The 19,258-nt window shown below is 42.4% G+C and overlaps 1 long non-coding RNA gene across 1 annotated transcript in view; it reads left to right on the top strand.

Moving 5' to 3' along the window:
• The window catches only part of LOC132572972 (uncharacterized), a 32,615-nt gene extending 27,944 nt beyond the window's left edge, over positions 1–4,671 (top strand). The window contains exon 2 of the long non-coding RNA XR_009555469.1: positions 3,196–4,671. This is a non-coding gene — a long non-coding RNA (uncharacterized LOC132572972). The remainder of the gene's footprint in view (positions 1–3,195) is intronic.
• The last annotated feature ends 14,587 nt before the right edge of the window (positions 4,672–19,258 follow it).

Below are 19,258 nucleotides of genomic sequence, written 5' to 3'. Positions count from 1 at the left end.
CAGCCTGCTTTCAAGAGAATTGTTCTGCCTGTGTTGCTTAGGATATATACATTCTTTTCTTGTGTCATCGCTGATCCCTAGTTCTCAGGCCTGTTAATTAGTACTATAAGTTATCACTGCAAGCAGTCAACTTTTACTACAAGCACTTCTAAGTTGTATCTGTTTGTGCATCACAAAGAAAAACAAAGATTAATTCTTCTCAGACATTCTTTTCTCTGCTCCCCTCTGAGCTGATTGTTAGCGCAAATCTGAATTTTCTCAGGTTTTTTTTTTTTCATTTCAAAACCTTTTGACAATAGCATAGCAATGTTTGAATGTATGTACGTTGAGAACTCCGCAGTTTAATAGCTAAGCAAACCAGAACCAAGTAACCCATGACTATAATGTAGATTAGCAGTGAACAGATTAATTTGGTTCCTGAACACTTTCTGATTAGTGGCCATGAAAGAAAGTAGAAAGGGTAGAGGTGATACATCTGAATGAATTCATTTAGTTTCTACATAGCAAAACAGTTTACTTAGTTCTGCCTAATGCAATAACTTATAATGGCAAATAATTTGAATTACACTTCTTGAAGGGGTGAAAGAAACCTAAGGGTTTTTTCGGCTTTCAAGGCACTTACACTGAAACAGATCAGATCCAGTTTTCTGCCCACATGTGTGAATGAGTTAATTGGTTTCCATTAAGTTGTTGCTCCAGGGATTTTAGAGATGGGGATTTGTCAGCTCCACTCAACCTATTGAGTGAGTGAAAATAATTCTCTATTCGGGGGAGGGGGGCGGAATAATTCTGCTCACACGCAGATCTTTGGATCTGAAATAAATGTCCTGGCACCTGCCAGGTGCTTTTTGAAAGTGAATGGTTCCGCAGGGGACTTTCCCCCAGATCATGGCCTTCACTGGTCGTCAGATAAATGGGTTTTGATCTGTTCAGGTACTTGTTCTTCTGTCTATAAAACAAGATGCTATCATATAAAAACTGAACCAACAAAATGCACACTTCAGACTATGTTTTGGTTTGGTTTTTATGTTGGTTGTGTGCGGCAGGTGGACACAACAGAACTATCAGGATATTCTGTTTCAAAAAGCACTCCAGAACACGGCAAACTGTACTATTTCCAGCAGCTAAGAACCTGGAAGTAGAAAAATTGCATAAGTAACAATGTGAGGCTTGCTGGTGAACAATTTAATGAAATTTCATTATCTCTTGAGTGTAAGAAATTCTCACCCAGCATTCTAAATTGGAATGCTGCACCAAAAAAGCCTCAAGTCCAGTGCAGATGTTTTATTAGAGATGTGTATCCAAAGATACGTTAAATTGTTTCAAACTAATATGAAGTAAAACCTTCCCAGTTTCAGCCCCTCATAGCACACAGTCGTAGGCTGGGCCTGGACCCCATGTGACATTTCCCCCAAACTTCCATTTTCTCCCTCCTCCTGGCATCTTTCTATCACATACCAATGTGTTGGGATTCTGCGTCTCAGCCCATTCTTAGGCTCATTATTCAGCTTGGCTTCTTGGGCTTCAGCCTTTAGTCCCGAGCTTGTTTTCATTGTTCAGCATCCTTGATTCTCTCAACCATTCCTAACGGTTGCATACCACCAGTCTTGTTCCTGTGCTGTGGACAGGGTTTCATCAGACAAGCTTATCTCTATGTCCCTGAAATTGCATCTCGCTAATGTTTTTATTTCTGAGCCTTTCCTCTCAAAAGTTAGAATGTAGAACAACGGGACAAGCAGCAGTTTAGGAGGCACTGGAAATGAATATAATGGTTGTTTGCAAACCAGTGAGCATTTCTGAAATTAATTTTTTTTTTTTGTACTTGCTAAAAATTATCTGAATACTGAGGAAATTCCTTATGGGAGTTTCGCAAGGCATTTACATGGATTTAGTTATTGGCATTGAGTTCAAATTTGATAAAAGTAAACCTTTATGCTGGGTTTAAGATAAGACGTTATAGAACAGCTGAACAACGCTGTTCTAATTCATCTGTTTCAAAACCGTAGTGCTTTGCAGTTAGTTTTCTTTCAAGGACTTCGTTAGAGAAAGGGTCATGCTTCTGTACATTCATCAGCAGTCTTTAACCAGTTCTCTGATAGCATTGACACATACAATGGAAGTTACCGAACCAGCAGATGAATATTGTACAAGTGCATTGATTTATTATTGACTTCAATATTCTATTACAGATGAAAAGATAGTTGAATTCAGTAACGTAGCAAACTTTCTCCAGCTCAAGCATTTTACTGACACAGTTCAGTTGCTGTGACTAGACTAAATTATACATATTTTTCCAGAGTAGACGCTGCTGGATAACAGTATACATGATTCAGCAGTGACCTGATTTAAAAAAACAAACTTTTGACCTGCTGTGGGCCACCGTAGTTTCATTGTAATCGTTGTAGTTATGACTACTTTGGCACACGTTTCTTGACCCCGTGATGCAGTGTCATGCCTTGGGTCCCTTTCTAGACCTGCATTTTCGTGACTAGAGGTGATGCGTGGAAAAACCTACATACTGTTCATTTCGAGTGCAGAGGGAATAATCCTATCTCATTTAGCGTTTTCTTTATGTAGTCAGCAAAGTCACAGACTGCCACTGTCCGAATTATATATATTGTCTTACCATGCATGAATTCGGCCTGGAAAATGTAATTAAGCTAAAGATTTTGATTGAACTCAGTTTTTATAGCTGGGGAACAGAACATATGCTTTGAGACTGTTTTGTGGTATACATCAGTAATACAGTGTAAGAAGGAAAGGTCACAATTTCTAATATGTGGTCATTTTGTTTGAAAAAGCTTTTAAAGTATGCAGTATGAAATTTTAAATGTAGTTGACGATAAGGTAATCAACTCATTTTAATTACTTGGCAACCTTAGCATGAATATTACATACGTCACTTTCTTTAATCAAGATTAATAATGTATAACTAAAGCTGGTTGCAGTTTATTTTGCCTTAAGGGAAGTTGAGTTCTTGCATGCTTTTCTTTGAGCTGAGAAATGGACTTTTAAACTTTGGGTCAGGTTACTGTGAAATTATAAACTTTAGCCATTACCATGCTTGGAAATAAGTTTAATGGTTTTTGAATGAAACAGCGCTTTCTTAACTGAAGGCTATAACTATGTAAAACCTCCCACTTAAGTGGCAGTTTTTCCATTTACAAATACCAAATTGCTTTGTTTGCTTTCCAGGTTTTTGAGCATGAAGAAGAGAACAGATGAAGCAGAGCAGAATGGAGCAGGATGTATCACTCCCCGAATCCTAGGAATTTTAGTTCATAAACACGCCAGAGGTTGTGGGAAACCATCTACTTGATGTAAAGAACTTAATTTCAATATAAACTGGTTCTGGGCAGCGCTATTGATGCTGCTCCTTGAGTTGTAGCAGCTGTAATTGTGAATATTACTGAGATAGTGAAATATGGTGTCCAGTTTTCTATTACATTTTTTCAAGTGGAAAAGTTAACTGAATGGTTGACACACCGGTGGTCGAAAAGAATTGTGCAAATGCCAATTTTTGTAACCTTTTTACTTTGAACGACACTCCTTACAAGACCTTTATCGTTTTGGAAGAATGGCATGAACAGTCTTCAGCAACAGTTGTGATAATTGTAAATGCTCACAATTGTGCACTTTCTGGGTATTCCTCCCTGGTTTGAAAGTTGTACACTTAAAACATTCTTAAAAATTGCTCATGTCTGTGTGACATAAAGAGCCAGCTGACATGGTAGTAACCAAAGATTCCAGTTTTTAAGCATATGAAAGACTCTGCCTGCTTACCTGTGCTAGAAGTAACAGCATCTAAAGTGAAGACTTAAGAGAAACTTAGCGACTACTAGATTATCTTTAGGACTCTGCATTAACTCTATAATGTTCTTGGTATAAAAGAAGAAACAGCATATTTGTCACAAATTTAGTTAACATCTTACAACTGAAACTGTATGTAAGTTGCTTAGATAAATGTAATCACTGTAAACATCTATACGATCTGGGATTTTGTTTTTATTTTGAAACGGGAGCTTTTTTTGTTTACAAGTTCATTAAAAAAAAACTAAACTGTTTCTGTAAGGAAATGAGATTTTTTTTTAATTTGCCTTGACGATTTGCAATCTAAATTAGACACCGACCTTTTTTAAAAATAGGCAACTACAAGGCCATTTGTTAAAGCAAAAGTCCTATTTCTTAATCATTTTAGATCTAGTATAATTCTTCCTCACTTTTGTTTTTAAATAAATTTTGTATTTTTTTTTTCTTGACGGGGAAGGGGCACTCTTGCATTTTTATAATCTGTTGCATTAACACCCAGCCCTCTGTAATGAGAGACTGAATAAAAAATAAAGGCATCTTTTCAGACCCATCACAGCCGCTCACAAGCCTTGCCCTTGTCTTGCACTAGCAGGACTGATTTGCAGAAATTAGCTTTGCGGATTTAAAATGGGAGTGTGTGGAGGGTTTTTAAAAGGAGGCATTTTTTTCTTGTGAAGTGGGTATGACTGGATTGGCTCTTATTCTTGGGCAGTGTGCAACATTCACATTGGTTACGGCCTTAGGCTGTCCTCCTCACTCTAGTCCAGCCGAAAGACATTCTTAACTGCTGGTGATTCATCTAACAGTGTAATTTATTCCTTTATAGCATGTTCAGAATAAATTTAAAAAGTTGTCTGAAAATGCTGCCAGATGCCTATTGTGTACATGGTGTTTCTGACTTTTAAGACATCTTCTATGCATACAACAGAGGTTTTAGTTGCAATGCATATTTTACTGTGGGGGGTATTGAAACTCTTGATTAGCTGTCTTCCACTAAGTGGATAATCATATCAATTACTGAATGTGGATACCTGCAGTTGGGAGCTTGAGATGAGAATGTACCAATAAAAAAATAAATAGGTGATGGTGTGTTTGAATTAGCTCGGTTAGGTTCCTTTCATTCTTCAAAACGAAGCAAGTATATTTCGTGACTTTCAGTCTTTCTGTCTACTTTTGTGTTGGGTTTTCTTTCCTTGTTAACTGAACAGAAGTGCCATGGTCCTTGAACGATAAAAATTGCTGATATGGACTATATTTGTAGAACATGGAAAAATGGACTGGAAAAATATTGTTATCATTGCACATAACATTTCTTTTTAAAAGCCTTTTCATTTTTATTTTCATGAGCAAAGTTCATACTTGACTGCAAGTATGTTCCATCTTCACATGTAAAATAACTTATGACAAAGATTGAGCACACTATCTAGGCGGGAAATGCATGTCTCATTAGTAAACCTTCTTGATTTTTTCAACAGTATGATTATGAAGTATTGGTCAGACAAACTTTCAAATTGTAGGGACTGGTTGGGGGAGGGAATAACTCCTTGTGTTTCTTTATTTTATTTTGTTTTGTACTGCACTAAACCAGAACACATGTACTCACAAACAATGTTCCCTCTAAGCTGTGGAGTCTTGTGAGCAAAAATTCTACTTTGTGAGCTACTGGCATTAAAGTTGTCAGCTATTGCATAAATTAGTTAGCTCTAGGGCCATTTTTCCTGAGCTGAGACAAAAATGTGTGATCTGGCCGCTAAAAAATTGTGAGCTAGCTCTCACTAACACAGCTTAGAAGGAACACTGCTCACAAACAGTGTGAAATTATTATTGTTTACTGGTGATTTGCACTGTAGATAAACCTTCAAATTGAGCTGCTAACTACACTTGCCACTCAGTGGGAGAAATCTTCCAATGCAATCCTATGTCAAGTTACTTCAGGCCAAACCCATTGAAATCAATGAGATTAGAGAATAATGGCATAGGATTTTTAGTCACTTAATACTGTATTTACCTGAAAGGAGGAGTTAGTCCCTCCCCTTGACGTGTGCTATCAAGGAAGAAGGAGGGTGTTTAAATTCACTTTCAGGTTATAGTTTATATACAATAATTAAACTTTTCAGTTTATAATCTTTTAGGGGGATTGTCTTGCATTCCTGATCATCTTTTGGGGGTAAATACAGCAAGTATCTCGGACTGTGAAAATGCATAGGAATATAAGAAGCATTTTCTCTGTGAGATACGTGGAAATGCAAAGATGGTGATTGCCATCTACACTTTTATAATCCTAAATTGTCCAGTTGGTGCATTTCAGCGAAACACAAAGAATTTTAACGAAAAGAAACATTTTTATTAAGCTTGTTGCTTTTTAAAAAGCAAGCTGAACAAATAAATCTTCCTACAGAAAATAAATGGTGGTTCTTCTGATTGCAATAACGAGAGCAGTGGTTTGTTGCAAAGGCCAGCAAGTGGTGGATATCAAACATTGCAAAGTAGACTGAGTTTCTGATTGTAATTTAAATTCACTTCTAATTGCGTGTAGAAGAAAGAAAAACAAGTGTTCAAGATACCTGCATTCTCAAGTAGCACCAATGAAGCACTAAAACTAGAGTTTCTTGGCTGCTGTCGTCCAATAAACCTACTCTGATAGTAGCACTTGATATTAAAATGACCATGGCCACAAAATAATTCCATTACAATTTCCTTGATAACTATACAGTTATCTAAATGTCCTTTCTAGGTGGTGGCGAGAACTGTCGTGTTGCTCACGGTGGAACCAGGATTCTCTTCTCTTAGTGGGATTTTATGAAGGTCTTTAGGATATCGACATCCAAGTTCGTTCTTAATGCTTCTTGGGCCAAGCAGACGCAGCTTGCTAAACAGCTAATATAATGGAAACCCCCCCCCCATTCATTACAAAATGCAGAGTCCTTAAATTTACCCACTTTGAGACTGGTTCCACTGCATTTTATTAAACTTGCTTTGTATATAAGCAATGCAATACAGCAATAGCTATATTCGATGGAATGCAATCAAATGTGGTATTAAGGAGTTTTGGCATCAGTCTTTAGAATATATATTGGGGGGGGGGGGAGGTGTTAATGGAAGAATTAGTTGCCCTTCCCCCATAACTATGTCATGCCATCTGCTTCCATTCTCTTCCATTTTCTGAATTGGCTACTTTGTTAATTCTCTACGCCCTCACTTTGCTCTGTCAAATGGAATTTTTTTGTCTGCATTCATGTCCAGTAAGTCCAGTGCTTTATAGAGTGAAATAGCAGATTAATTTCCTGAATTGTCTCAGTCATTTATGGGGCACAGTGTGCTGCAGTAGCAAAAGGTCAATTTAGATTGGCGATTGTATTGAGAAACCCTGATCTGCCCACAGAAGCAGGACTGATAGAATTATTGATTGGGTTAATCGGGTCTGTTGGAATTGTGGTGACAGTCTTCATCAAAAAGCTGTATTACACAAACATCGCTGTCCTTGGGGCTTCTGGGTTAAATCTTTTATTTAAATATTTGCTTATAGAGAGTGTAAATATTCAACATTGAACTTTCCCTTCGATGGCTGCCTTTTTAAATTAAGAATCTTTGCTCCCCTAGCAGATTATGCTTCAAACCACATTTCACTCAAAGCTGTATCTTTAACCATTTTGAAGCTGTGCTTCCTCCTGGTAACTGAAGTTGACTCTTCCAGGAGGATAAATAATTCAGCTACACTTCAGATACTTTGTTTTCAAAACAGTGCTCTCTAAAGGATTTCCACTGGTTCAACCTATCTTCAGCCTTGTCGAGCAGCAGTAGAGGAAGTCATCCTCTTCTTCAAGGGATTCCTGTTTCATCCTATGTTGAAGCGTCTTACATGAATGAATAGAACTCTGTTCAGATTTAAATACAAAAGAACTATTAAGCTTTCTAAGGACTGGGGAAACACATTGCTAAAACTGTTCAGTTCTCATTAGAATCAAAAGGTGGGATCAAATGTTCAGATTGAAATTGATGTACAGCTGGTGGGTCTAAAATTCCTAACGCTGTGTGTTTATAGCTATTGCAGATAACCTGATTTTTTATGTATTTTTTTCTTAAATATATGTACTGACTGGAAGAAGAAGTTGCATCTATTGTCATTGCACTTTGACAGAAGGCTGCAGCATCTCAGTTTTGTATAAGAAAGCAGTAATATTTTTAATTTCCATTCACCGTAGGAAAAATGAAATGGGGAACCTTGTTTACCTACTCGCTGGAGGCAATATGAATCGATAGAGCGGTTTAGTCCTCTCCACTTCTGTGGTGCTATCTGACCAGCTTAGTTAGGATGTGTATTCTTTACCTACTCCGTTTGATTATTCGACGTGTGAATCGTAAGAATATCACCTGGTTAACTTGCCTTGTTTAAACTGTGGCTCTGGCAGTTGTAATGGGAACAGGTTTTTTAGCATTGCATTAAATTAGTCTCCATTTTTCCATTAAATTGCCACCGCGCTGGGGGACCCTGCAAAGTTTCTTTGTGAGTGGCGAACGGCTGCCAAGATTACATGAGCAAGCTGCCTAGCTCATACTTCAAAGTAGGCTTCTGGCTTTCACTAGCATTAAAAATGCCTGCTGTAGCTTTCGCTTCTTCCACTTCATTGCGGGTGGGCAAGGATGGGGCGACGAGTTCAGTTGCAGAAAATACATGACAGGATGAAGGCATTCGTGGGCTCCTGGGCGGTCTTGCCATTTTATCTTGGGGGGGGGGAGGGGTGGCTGTCAGCAACTGAGCAACTTAGAGAAACGGAGCACGGTATCCCCTTGCGGTCGCTGGGAAACTGGTCAACAGCGAGGAACAATTCTTGGGGGTGGAGAGATTGCATTGCACTTCCCCTGCAGTTGGTGCCCAGCTGTTCCACATTCATGGGTTTATTCTAATTGCTTTGGGAAGGGGTGGGTGTGAGGTGCTGAATCTTGTCCTTCCAACTTTGCCGAAGTGCGGGTGTGTGTTTCATCCAGCTATAATTCCTGTCAGCACTGAGCTAAAGGCACAGGGAGAGGGAGAATCCCTGATGAGTTCTGCCAAGCGACGCAACGAGGCTGCTGGAAGTGAACTCTAGGGCTTCGTGCTGGTCTTACGCACCACTTAAATTCTAGCCCGGGTACACTTATTTATTTATTTGGTGACTTCTATCCCGCCCTTCCCACAAGTGGCTCAGGGCGGCTTACAACCACAATAAAGCAATAAAATCAGAGCAAGTTATTACATTTAAAATCAGACAATTAAAACCTAAAAACCTTAGAATTATAACATTAAAACTGTACAGTATAATCACAGAAATCTGGTAGCTACATTATCTAATCAGGCATAGGCTAACTGGAAGAGGGTTGTCTTACAGGCCCTGCGGAACTGAGCAAGGTCCCGCAGGGCCCTCACCTCTTCCGGTAGCTGGTTCCACCACATAGGGGCCATTGTGGAAAAGGCCCTGTCTCTAGTTGCCTTGAGACGCACTTCCTTGGGCCCGGGGATGGTGAGCAGATTTTGAGTGCCAGACCTCAGTACTCTCTGGGGAACGTGTGGGGAGAGACGGTCCCTCAGGTAGGCAGGTCCCAGGCCATATAGGGCTTTAAAGGTGATGACCAGCACCTTGTACTGGACTCGGTATATTATTGGAAGCCACTGTAGCGTTGGGTTCCGTATGGTACTATTCCGGCTTAAACGTTTGTGAACCAGAGCCCCACTTAGTTCAGATGCAACAATGTTCCAAATATTTTGTAAGGGCAAGGACGCTAAAGGGCTGGGGATAGAACACTGGTCATCTTGTTTTATACATCCTTTTTTTTTTTTTTAGCATCGAGCGCCTCCGCTGGGGTTTCCAAGACGAGAGATGTTGAGAGGTGTGTTGCCATTGCCTGTGATCTCACGAGATTAAGTTAGCCTGGACTGGCTGCCAATTTCTTAGGCCAATTCAATCCCCGCCCCTTCAGTTTTGGGCTGGAGGCATATTGCAGCAGAGACTTATCATTCCAGCTAGAAGCCGGCAGTCACAGGTTTTTTGCAGCAGCCTGTGGAAATGGTTGAGGAAGCTAACACTTCCCTGTTCCAGTGACCTTTGGAATGAATTTGCAGACCTCCTTTTCGTGTTACGCCTGTCGGTGTTTTCTTAGTGGTCAGGGCATGATTTCCCAACAAAAAATACGAAGTCACTTGGGAATCATTCTTCGAAAGGGAAAATGTTGGTTAATCGGAAGAAACACTAAGGGAATAGCCACATCAGCTCCTTCCATGGAAGAGCTGTGGATGTTGTGTATCTGTTTGTTCCTAAAAAGATTAATGACGCCAGCTGTTGCCAATTAAAGATGGTAGAAGCACACATGACTCACAGAGCTGGAACAGAAATTTTGACTTGCTTCAGCCCTTATTTCTGGAATGCTGAAGGAAGTGAGTTCACCTTTCAAGAAAAAAAAAATAAAACTTTTTAATAGAGTAGGAATAAGCATACACATCAGTGCTCTTATAATAGCACAGTTTCAGTGATGGTGTTCATAATTTCTCAGTGGTTCGCATTGAAAATAAATATTCCGCACTTGGCTCAAACTCTTTCTGTTATTCAGAGTTTGCTAGAAGTGGCTTTTTTTTTTTAAGGGAGCGAAATGTGTGTGTGTGTGGGGGGGGGGGATTTCCTTCATCTGTATTACCCATCCTGGCTCGAAGTATGTGAGTGGATCGCTGTTTGCTCTCCGGATTGACAATACTGCAGTGACATCGTGTTTTTGTTTGTTTCATCTTCCTGCTCATAGTTTTCCTTGAGTTAGGCACTTATTTTGGGGTGCGGATTCAGGTTTGCTATCTTAAAATGCAGTATATATGGTGCCGCTCATAAACACGCCAAATAAATGTGAGACATACCAAGGTGAAGGGGGGCAAACCCAGAAATGTTTCCACAATTACTTGAGGCTGTGCAGGTTCAAAATCAGTAAAACGTATTAGTGCTGTATGCACTAGATGAGTGTGCGTGAATAAACCCAGCATTACAATTTCATTTTTGTCAAAGGAAATGCCACTGAATGAGATGTTAGGGCAGTTATCAAGATGGAGTATAGAGTGATTTGCCTTATAAGACGTATGAGGTATCAGGAGCCAACTGGCGCTTCACTGACTGATTCATTAATGAAGCAGGAGATGAGCACTAATCTTGGAACAGCACAAACTGTGGAGCAGATTGCATCATCTGGAGTTATTGTCCTCCGTGTTTGAAGCTGCTAAGGCATGCGTGGCTTAATGGCTTGCATGCAATCAAATATGAAGAAATCAGACTTCAGAACTAAGAGCAAGGATTTTGTGCATTTTGTATTTCCTCTCTTTGTGGTTCTGTCACTTCCACATACAGAAGAGAAGCTCAGTGTTCCTGATGTAGCGACTGTGTTATATGCCTTCTCCTGAATGGGATGTTTTGAACAGTAACGTGAATCTCATGGGAAGCGCAAATGTTTCCCGTTTCCTCTGCTGCTGCTTCATGCCTGAGCTAAAACAAGGTAAAATGGAACTGCAATTCAAAGGATGTTCTCTAGGAAAAATATTTCAGTACATGCTTTAATCACACCTGCACCCAGAATCATGCTATTTGGTCTAGTATTCCCAGTGGCATTCCCCTCCTCTCAAGAAAAGAGTACCAAACAGTGTGCTTAATATTTAATATTGAGATCCAGCATCATGTACTAGCTAGGGTGTCGGACAACATTCCCGGAGCCCTAGGTGCAAATCCCACTCCATCGCAGAACCATGTAATGTAAGCTGCCTTGAGCTCTTGGGTGTGAGAAGACAGAGAGAATGTGATCAGTATTTTTGTGCCTAAACTACTTGTATGAGAAAATGCTGAGCTGGTTTTCAAAATGTTTCCCCTGATTAGAACTGTGCAGTGTGAGTTTCTATATTTGTTTATTTTACATTTTCAAATGATTTATTACTATGCAGCATCCTTTCCTGCAACTGAGATTTTAGGGGAGGGACGGTGGCTCAGTGGTAGAGCATCTGCTTGGGAAGCAGAAGGTCCCAGGTTCAATCCCCGGCATCTCCAAAAAAAGGGTCCAGGCAAATAGGTGTGAAAAACCTCAGCTTGAGACCCTGGAGAGCCGCTGCCAGTCTGAGAAGACAATACTGACTTTGATGGACCAAAGGTCTGATTCAGTATAAGGCAGCTTCATATGTTCATTTGCTTGTGAGAGTCAACCTGTTCTTGCTTGGTCACTGGAAGAAGTGCTGACTCACCAAATATTTATAAAATGCTTAAAAGATGGTGTCGTTTGGAGGTTCCATTTTATTTTGTAGGCGAAACCTAACGCCCAACATAATGTGGCCTACATGGTCAGCAGTAAATATGACAAGTAGCCTAAACCATGCAGGATCCATGTGCAGAAGGCGGTAATAGAGGCAGATCTTGGCCAAGTTCCCTTCCTCCCAGTAGTACCGTCCAACCTAGGAAAATTTGATTCTCGGGGTACTAACAGTCATGCAGATTGGCCAAGCTGTCTCATCTTTCTCTTGCCAATCAGGAAAAAAGCAATCATTAAAATAGTGGAGAGGGATGTTGGATCTCTAGGAAACTTCTTTTCCTGGCACCTGAAAGCTTGTAAGTTTGGTACCAGGTGTGCTTTTGTAGGGGGGGGGGGTGTTAAGGGGTGTACTAAAAGCACTCTGTTTCTTGCGACCACCTAGACTGTGGAAAGTGAGGCACAGAGCAAAGTGGTTGGTTTGGGCACTCTTGATCTCACAGTATCTTGCAGGTCTTGTGACCACCTAGACTATGGAAAGGGGCACAGAGCAAAGTGGTTGGCTTTGGGCACTCTTGATCTCGCAGTATCTTGCAGGTCTTGTGACCACCTAGACTATGGAAAGTGGGGCACAGAGCAAAGTGGTTGGTTTGGGCACTCTTGATCTCACAGTATCTTGCAGGTCTTGTGACCACCTAGACTATGGGAAGGGGCACAGAGCAAAGTGGTTGGCTTTGGGCACTCTTGATCTCGCAGTATCTTGCAGATCTTGTGACCACCTAGACTATGGAAAGTGGGGCACAGAGCAAAGTGGTTGGTTTGGGCACTCTTGATCTCACAGTATCTCGCAGGTCTTGTGACCACCTAGACTATGGAAAGGGGCACAGAGCAAAGTGGTTGGCTTTGGGCACTCTTGATCTCGCAGTATCTTGCAGGTCTTGTGACCACCTAGACTATGGAAAGTGGGGCACAGAGCAAAGTGGTTGGTTTGGGCACTCTTGATCTCACAGTATCTTGCAGGTCTTGTGACCACCTAGACTATGGAAAGGGGCACAGAGCAAAGTGGTTGGCTTTGGGCACTCTTGATCTTGCAGTATCTTGCTGGTCTTGTGACCACCTAGACTATGGGAAGTGGGGCACAGAGCAAAGTGGTTGGCTTTGGGCACTCTTGATCTCACAGTATCTTGCAAGTCTGCTGGCAAAAGCAGATCTCGTAGTACCTTACAGGACTGACATAATTATGAACTGAACCCTGTGATCAATCAGCAGAAAAATTTGACAGCAGCTGATCTTCTGGGCTGTTGAGGGGAAGAGAAGAGCTGTTTCCAACACCGAGAGACCCACTGGCAGAAGAGGTAAGAAAGAGAAATGTCACCACCACCCCAGCTGCACACTCCTGACCCATATGGTTATAACTGTATGTACATCCTATGACTCCAGGAGTTAACTTTCATAGAGTTGGAAAGGACTGCCAGGAGTGGCGCAAGCCAAGAAGATTTGGGGGCCTTTTGTAGACCACACACGATCCTTGCAATGGATCCAATCCTCTGTAGGAGCTCAAGGCACTGTGCCACAGCTGAGGCCCTATGCATTTGCGGCGTTGCAGGAGTTAATAACGTGGGTCTGGGAGGCACATCTTTTCCAGTGCCACTTGTGGCTAAGAGGATGATGCTTCTCGTGATCGCTGGCCGCAAGAAAGCAGGACAGGACTACCCAGTAAAGGCCTTCTAAAGAGACAGTGGCACCCTTCTAAACCCATTGACTTCAGTGGACTTAGAATCTGTTTAGGGATTGCACCATTAGTCACCCAGGCTGGACCATTGCTATCCCTTTCCTCTCAATTCATTTTGGGAGAAGAGAACGAAAGGGAGGGGAGGAACAGTGGCTCAGTGGCAGAGCATCTGCTTGGGAAGCAGAAGGTCCCAGGTTCAATCCCTGGCATCTCCAAAAAAAGGGTCCAGGCAAATAGGCATGAAAAACCTCAGCTTGAGACCCTGGAGAGCCGCTGCCAGTCTGAGTAGACAATACTGACTTTGATGGACCAAGGGTCTGATTCAGTAGAAGGCAGCTTCATATGTAGGAGGGATGGTGGCTCAGTAGCAGAGCATCTGCTTGGGAAGCAGAAGGTCCCAGGTTCAATCCCCGGCATCTCCAACTAAAAGGGTCCAGGCAAGTAGGCATGAAAAACCTCAGCTTGAGACCATGGAGAGCCGCTGCCAGTCTGAGTAGACAATACTGACTTTGATGGACTGAGGGTCTGATTCAGTATAAGGCAGCTTCATATGTAGGAGGGACGGTGGCTCAGTGGCAGAGCATCTGCTTGGGAAGCAGAAGGTCCCAGGTTCAATCCCCGGCATCTCCAACTAAAAGGGTCCAGGCAAGTAGGCATGAAAAACCTCAGCTTGAGACCATGGAGAGCCGCTGCCAGTCTGAGTAGACAATACTGACTTTGATGGACTGAGGGTCTGATTCAGTATAAGGCAGCTTCATATGTAGGAGGGACGGTGGCTCAGTGGCAGAGCATCTGCTTGGGAAGCAGAAGGTCCCAGGTTCAATCCCCGGCATCTCCAACTAAAAGGGTCCGGGCAAGTAGATGTGAAAAACCTCAGCTGGAGACCCTGGAGAGCCGCTGCCAGTCTGAGTAGACAATACTGACTTCGATGGACCAAAGGTCTGATTCAGTATAAGGCAGCTTCATATGTTCATGAATAGAGAGAGCTCAGTGGAGAGAAATGTAAGACGTGTGTTACAGACTTGAATCTCCCGAAACTGCTGAACAGTGCTGGCTACAGCTTTGAGACTAGCCTTCCTTCTGATGTCACTGCCCCTGTTTCCAACAGCTGCTTGTGTCAGCAGCCAAAGAAACAGCTTTGGAACGCAAAGTACTCCATAAATGTGACACATTAGTCCTTTTTTGGTTATGTTTCATCCCTCATGGGGAGAACACACTACACCTGTGCATATCGCACATGCGCAGACACCATTTTTCAGCCTTGGTACATACACACGAGAACCCTAAGACTATTGTGCATAGCATGAGGGTCACACTTAGTGTCTTCTCCCCCAAAACATGGTGAAATCTAATGACTGAAAAGGGGCATTATCGAATCTATTCCGTTGCTGGCTTGGATATGTTAGTGGGAAAAAGAAGGGCTTTCATCAAGTGTGTCATCACCTTAGCTCCAGGTTATAATTCAGAAGCACAATGAGACTTTGTTTCTCTTTCCTTGGCTGTAGGTGAGTCCTCCTCAGGAAGAAAATAGTGTTATTAGAAGTATCAAGCATCTGATCAGACTGGGCTCCTATTTACTAATGCAGTCTTGAAAATCAAAGGCAGGCAAATGGCCCCAGAGAAGACGTATTCTCTTCCAAATGAGGCAATGATAATACGCATGGTATGTTCTTCAGCATAGCGATGCCAAAATCTTCTGCCCCTTCCCTATGCCCCAGCCTGCCATTCAGATCTATTGTCCTTCCTGCTGCTCCCACCACAGCCTGCCAATTTGCTCCTTCCCTTGTAAACAAGTGATGCAGCTTGTACCAAGAAGAGAAGGCCAAACGCTAGGGAAATTTCTGCTGAGTTCTGGATTTGCTGGCCTTGCCAGCTGTAGACTGCTTCCAAGTAGCTGTAATCTTTCGCTTGCCCAGAAAGAAAGAAAATCTTTCTCATATTTGCAGCAGCAGATTAAGATTCCTCATATAGCAAGATTTGAAGAAACTCCAGTGAAAAGAGTAGTTTACATGAAGGCAGTTGCCAGATTTATGGACAAGCTAGTCCGGTTCTTCAAAGCCTATGAGGTAGGTCCTTATCCAAAAGCAAAGTCTGTGAAAGTGGATCCTGGGCTCTTGCAGTTTTATTTGTTCACATGCTGGTTTTTTTAAAAAAGTGGTTGAGCATGCCAACTAAATGTGGACTCCTGGGTCGCCGTACCAAAAATGGTGAGAACAGTTTCAAGCATTGGGCTTAAAGGAGTGATCAGCCATTTGCACTGGAGGGCGTAGGGGCCAAGGTCTTCCCTTGGTGTTATCTCCTAGCACTTGTATTCAGAGGTTTACTGGCCCTGACCTAGATGGCTCAGGCTAGCCTGATCTCAGAAGCTAAGCAGAGTCAGCTTTTGTTAGTATTTGGATGGGACACCATCAAGGAAGACATAGAGTCAGGCAATGGCAAATGACCTGTTTGTCTCTTGCCTTGAAAACCCTACAGGGTCCCTCTAAGTCAGCAGTGACTTAACAGTTCTTTCCACTACCATCTTCAAGATTCCCTTTACTCACCATGGCTTTTAGCCATTGATGGACCTGTCCTCCAAGAATATGCCTGATCCCTTTAAAGCCATCTATGCTAGTAGACCCTGAATTCCACAAATGAATTACTCATTCAGTAAAGAAGTACTGCCTTTTGTCAATCTTGAATCTATTGCCCATCTGCTCCATTGCAGTTTGGTGTAGTGGTTAAGTGTGCGGTTTCTTATCTGGGAGAACCGGGTTTGATTCCCCACTCCTCCACTTGCACCTGTTGGCATGGCCATGGGTCAGCCATAGCTCTGGCAGAGGTTGTCCTTGAAAGGGCAGCTGCTGTGAGAGCCCTCTCCAGCCCCACCCACCTCACAGGGTGTCTGTTGTGGGGGAGGAAGGTAAAGGAGATTGTGAGCCACTCTGAGACTCTTTGGAGTGGAGGGCGGGATATAAATCCAATATCTTCATCTACCTCACAGGATGTCTGTTGTGGGGGAGGAAGGGAAAGGAGATTGTGAGCTGCTCTGAGACTCTTCAGAGTGGAGGGCGGGATATAAATCCAATATCTTCATCTACCTCACAGGGTGTCTGTTGTGGGGGAGAAAGGGAAAGGAGATTGTGAGCCGCTCTGAGACTCTTCAGAGTGGAGGGCGGGATATAAATCCAATATCTTCATCTACCTCACAGGGTGTCTGTTGTGGGGGAGGAAGGGAAAGGAGATTGTGAGCCGCTCTGAGACTCTTCGGAGTGGAGGGCGGGATATAAATCCAATATCTTCATCTACCTCACAGGGTGTCTGTTGTGGCGGAGAAAGGGAAAGGAGATTGTGAGCCGCTCTGAGACTCTTCAGAGTGGAGGGCGGGATATAAATCCAATATCTTCATCTACCTCACAGGGTGTCTGTTGTGGGGGAGGAAGGGAAAGGAGATTGTGAGCCGCTCTGAGACTCTTCGGAGTGGAGGGCGGGATATAAATCCAATATCTTCATCTACCTCACAGGGTGTCTGTTGTGGAGGAGGAAGGGAAAGGAGATTGTGAGCCGCTCTGAGACTCTTCGAAGTGGAGGGCGGGATATAAATCCAATATCTTCTATCTTCATCTTTCATTGGTTGTTACCCCTACGCTCCAGACTTTTCAGCCTTTCCTCATATGAAAGGTACTCTTAACATCATTTTTGTTTGCCCTATTCTGCAATCTTCCAGCTAGGCAATATTTTTTTATGTACAGCAACCAAAACTATACACAGTATTCCAAATATGGCCACACTATATATTTCTGTAAAGCTATTTTTTTTACAGTATCGGTCATTTTATTTTCAGTCTTCAATAATTCCCAGCAGGCAGACTGTTACCATTTGTATGTTCCTTGGAGTCCGTACATGGCCCACCTTTCTTGTACACTAGAGATACATCTTCAGTAGGCCCTATAACCAGCTAGAGGCACTGAGTGTTTTTAGGTTAAGCTGTACTAATTCAGCTAATCATTCAGCCCCTTGAACATATCGACGTGTGCAATATCGAAGAACAAAATCCCCACCTCCCCTTCTCAGGTTTATCTGAAAAAGTGAGCTTAAAGCGGCCATGAGGGAGCTGTTTCTGCACAGGAAAAAGGTTTGTCACTTTTTGCATTGCATGCCCAATCTGGAATGGGGCCTTGCAGCAATTTTTTAAAAACTGCCTTTAAGATGGCAGCAGCCACTAGACGGATCCATGGCCACTGTCATGTATAGCTTGGCTGCCATGGGGAAACATAACCCAGAAATCTCTCAAAACCAAAAGCACCGGTTTGAATACTGATCCTCCCCACTCCTCCCTAAAACTGGGGTGCTTGGTTTATCTTTGTGTAATGGAGTTTTTGTGATTCACTGCAAAGTGCAAACTCATAACAGGACAGGCCTGTAATTTTTCAGTGACGTAAATTACCATTTTCATTGAGCTAGGTCCAAGATCTTTCCTTCTGGCCTCCACTAATTCAGCTTCTCTGTCCACATCTGTCTAAAAGGGGTGCAGGTGTTTTATTGTGCACCACTTTGCACTTACTAACCTAAGTAGGTGTTCAAAGAACTCCTGTAGTTCTATTCTGACCACTGCTGCATTGGACTCTTCCAGCCCTGTTCTAAGGCTGCACTGCAAAACATACATTATTGACCTGATTTTGTATATGCACCTTCAGACCAGCTGACCTCCCGATAGTGGTGCAAGAGGGAACCATCAAAGCCATAGTGACTAGTAGTTGAGAAACTTGTCCTGTCAGAAGGATGAACATATGAACATATGAAGCTGCCTTATACTGAATCAGACCTTTGGTCCATCAAAGTCAGTATTGTCTTCTCAGACTGGCAGCGGCTCTCCAGGGTCTCAAGCTGAGGTTTTTCACACCGTATTTGCCTGGACCCTTTTTTGGAGATGCCGGGGATTGAACCTGGGACCTTCTGCTTCCCAAGCAGATGCTCTACCACTGAGCCACCGTCCTGTATACTGATTGAGCTCTATCCCCATTCTTTGTATGGTCATGCAGCTAGCAGAGTATCTAAGCATGATACAGCAAAGAAGAAAGCTCCAGATTGCAATTTCTAGTTGCAGTCTGTGCCAAGTTTAGGTACCTTCCTGTAGGTGATCTGAGGACAATAGGGAGCTGTTGATTACAGCTATAGTCCCCTGTCTATGTAGAGCAGTAATATGTAGCGGTGGTGGAAAAGGCAAACTCCATGCTGGGAGTTATAAGAAAAGAGACTGAAAATAAAACTACCAAAATTGTAAAGCCCCTGTACTGATCTATGGCGAAGTCTTATTTGAAGTACTATGTGCAGTTCTAGTCATTGCATCTCTAAGGATATTGCAGAGTTGGGAAAAGGGCAGAAGAGTGCAAGCAAGATCATTAAGGAGTTGGAACATCTTTCCTGTGAAGAAAGGCTAAATAGTCTGGGACTTTAAAAGAGCATTAGGCAGATTCATGGAGGATACATCCATCAGCG

Source organism: Heteronotia binoei, chromosome 5 (assembly GCF_032191835.1).
Source record: "Heteronotia binoei isolate CCM8104 ecotype False Entrance Well chromosome 5, APGP_CSIRO_Hbin_v1, whole genome shotgun sequence".
NCBI classification, from domain to species: domain Eukaryota; kingdom Metazoa; phylum Chordata; class Lepidosauria; order Squamata; family Gekkonidae; genus Heteronotia; species Heteronotia binoei.
Note: the sequence above shows the minus strand (reverse complement) of the source record. Positions and strands in the feature narration are given on the sequence as shown.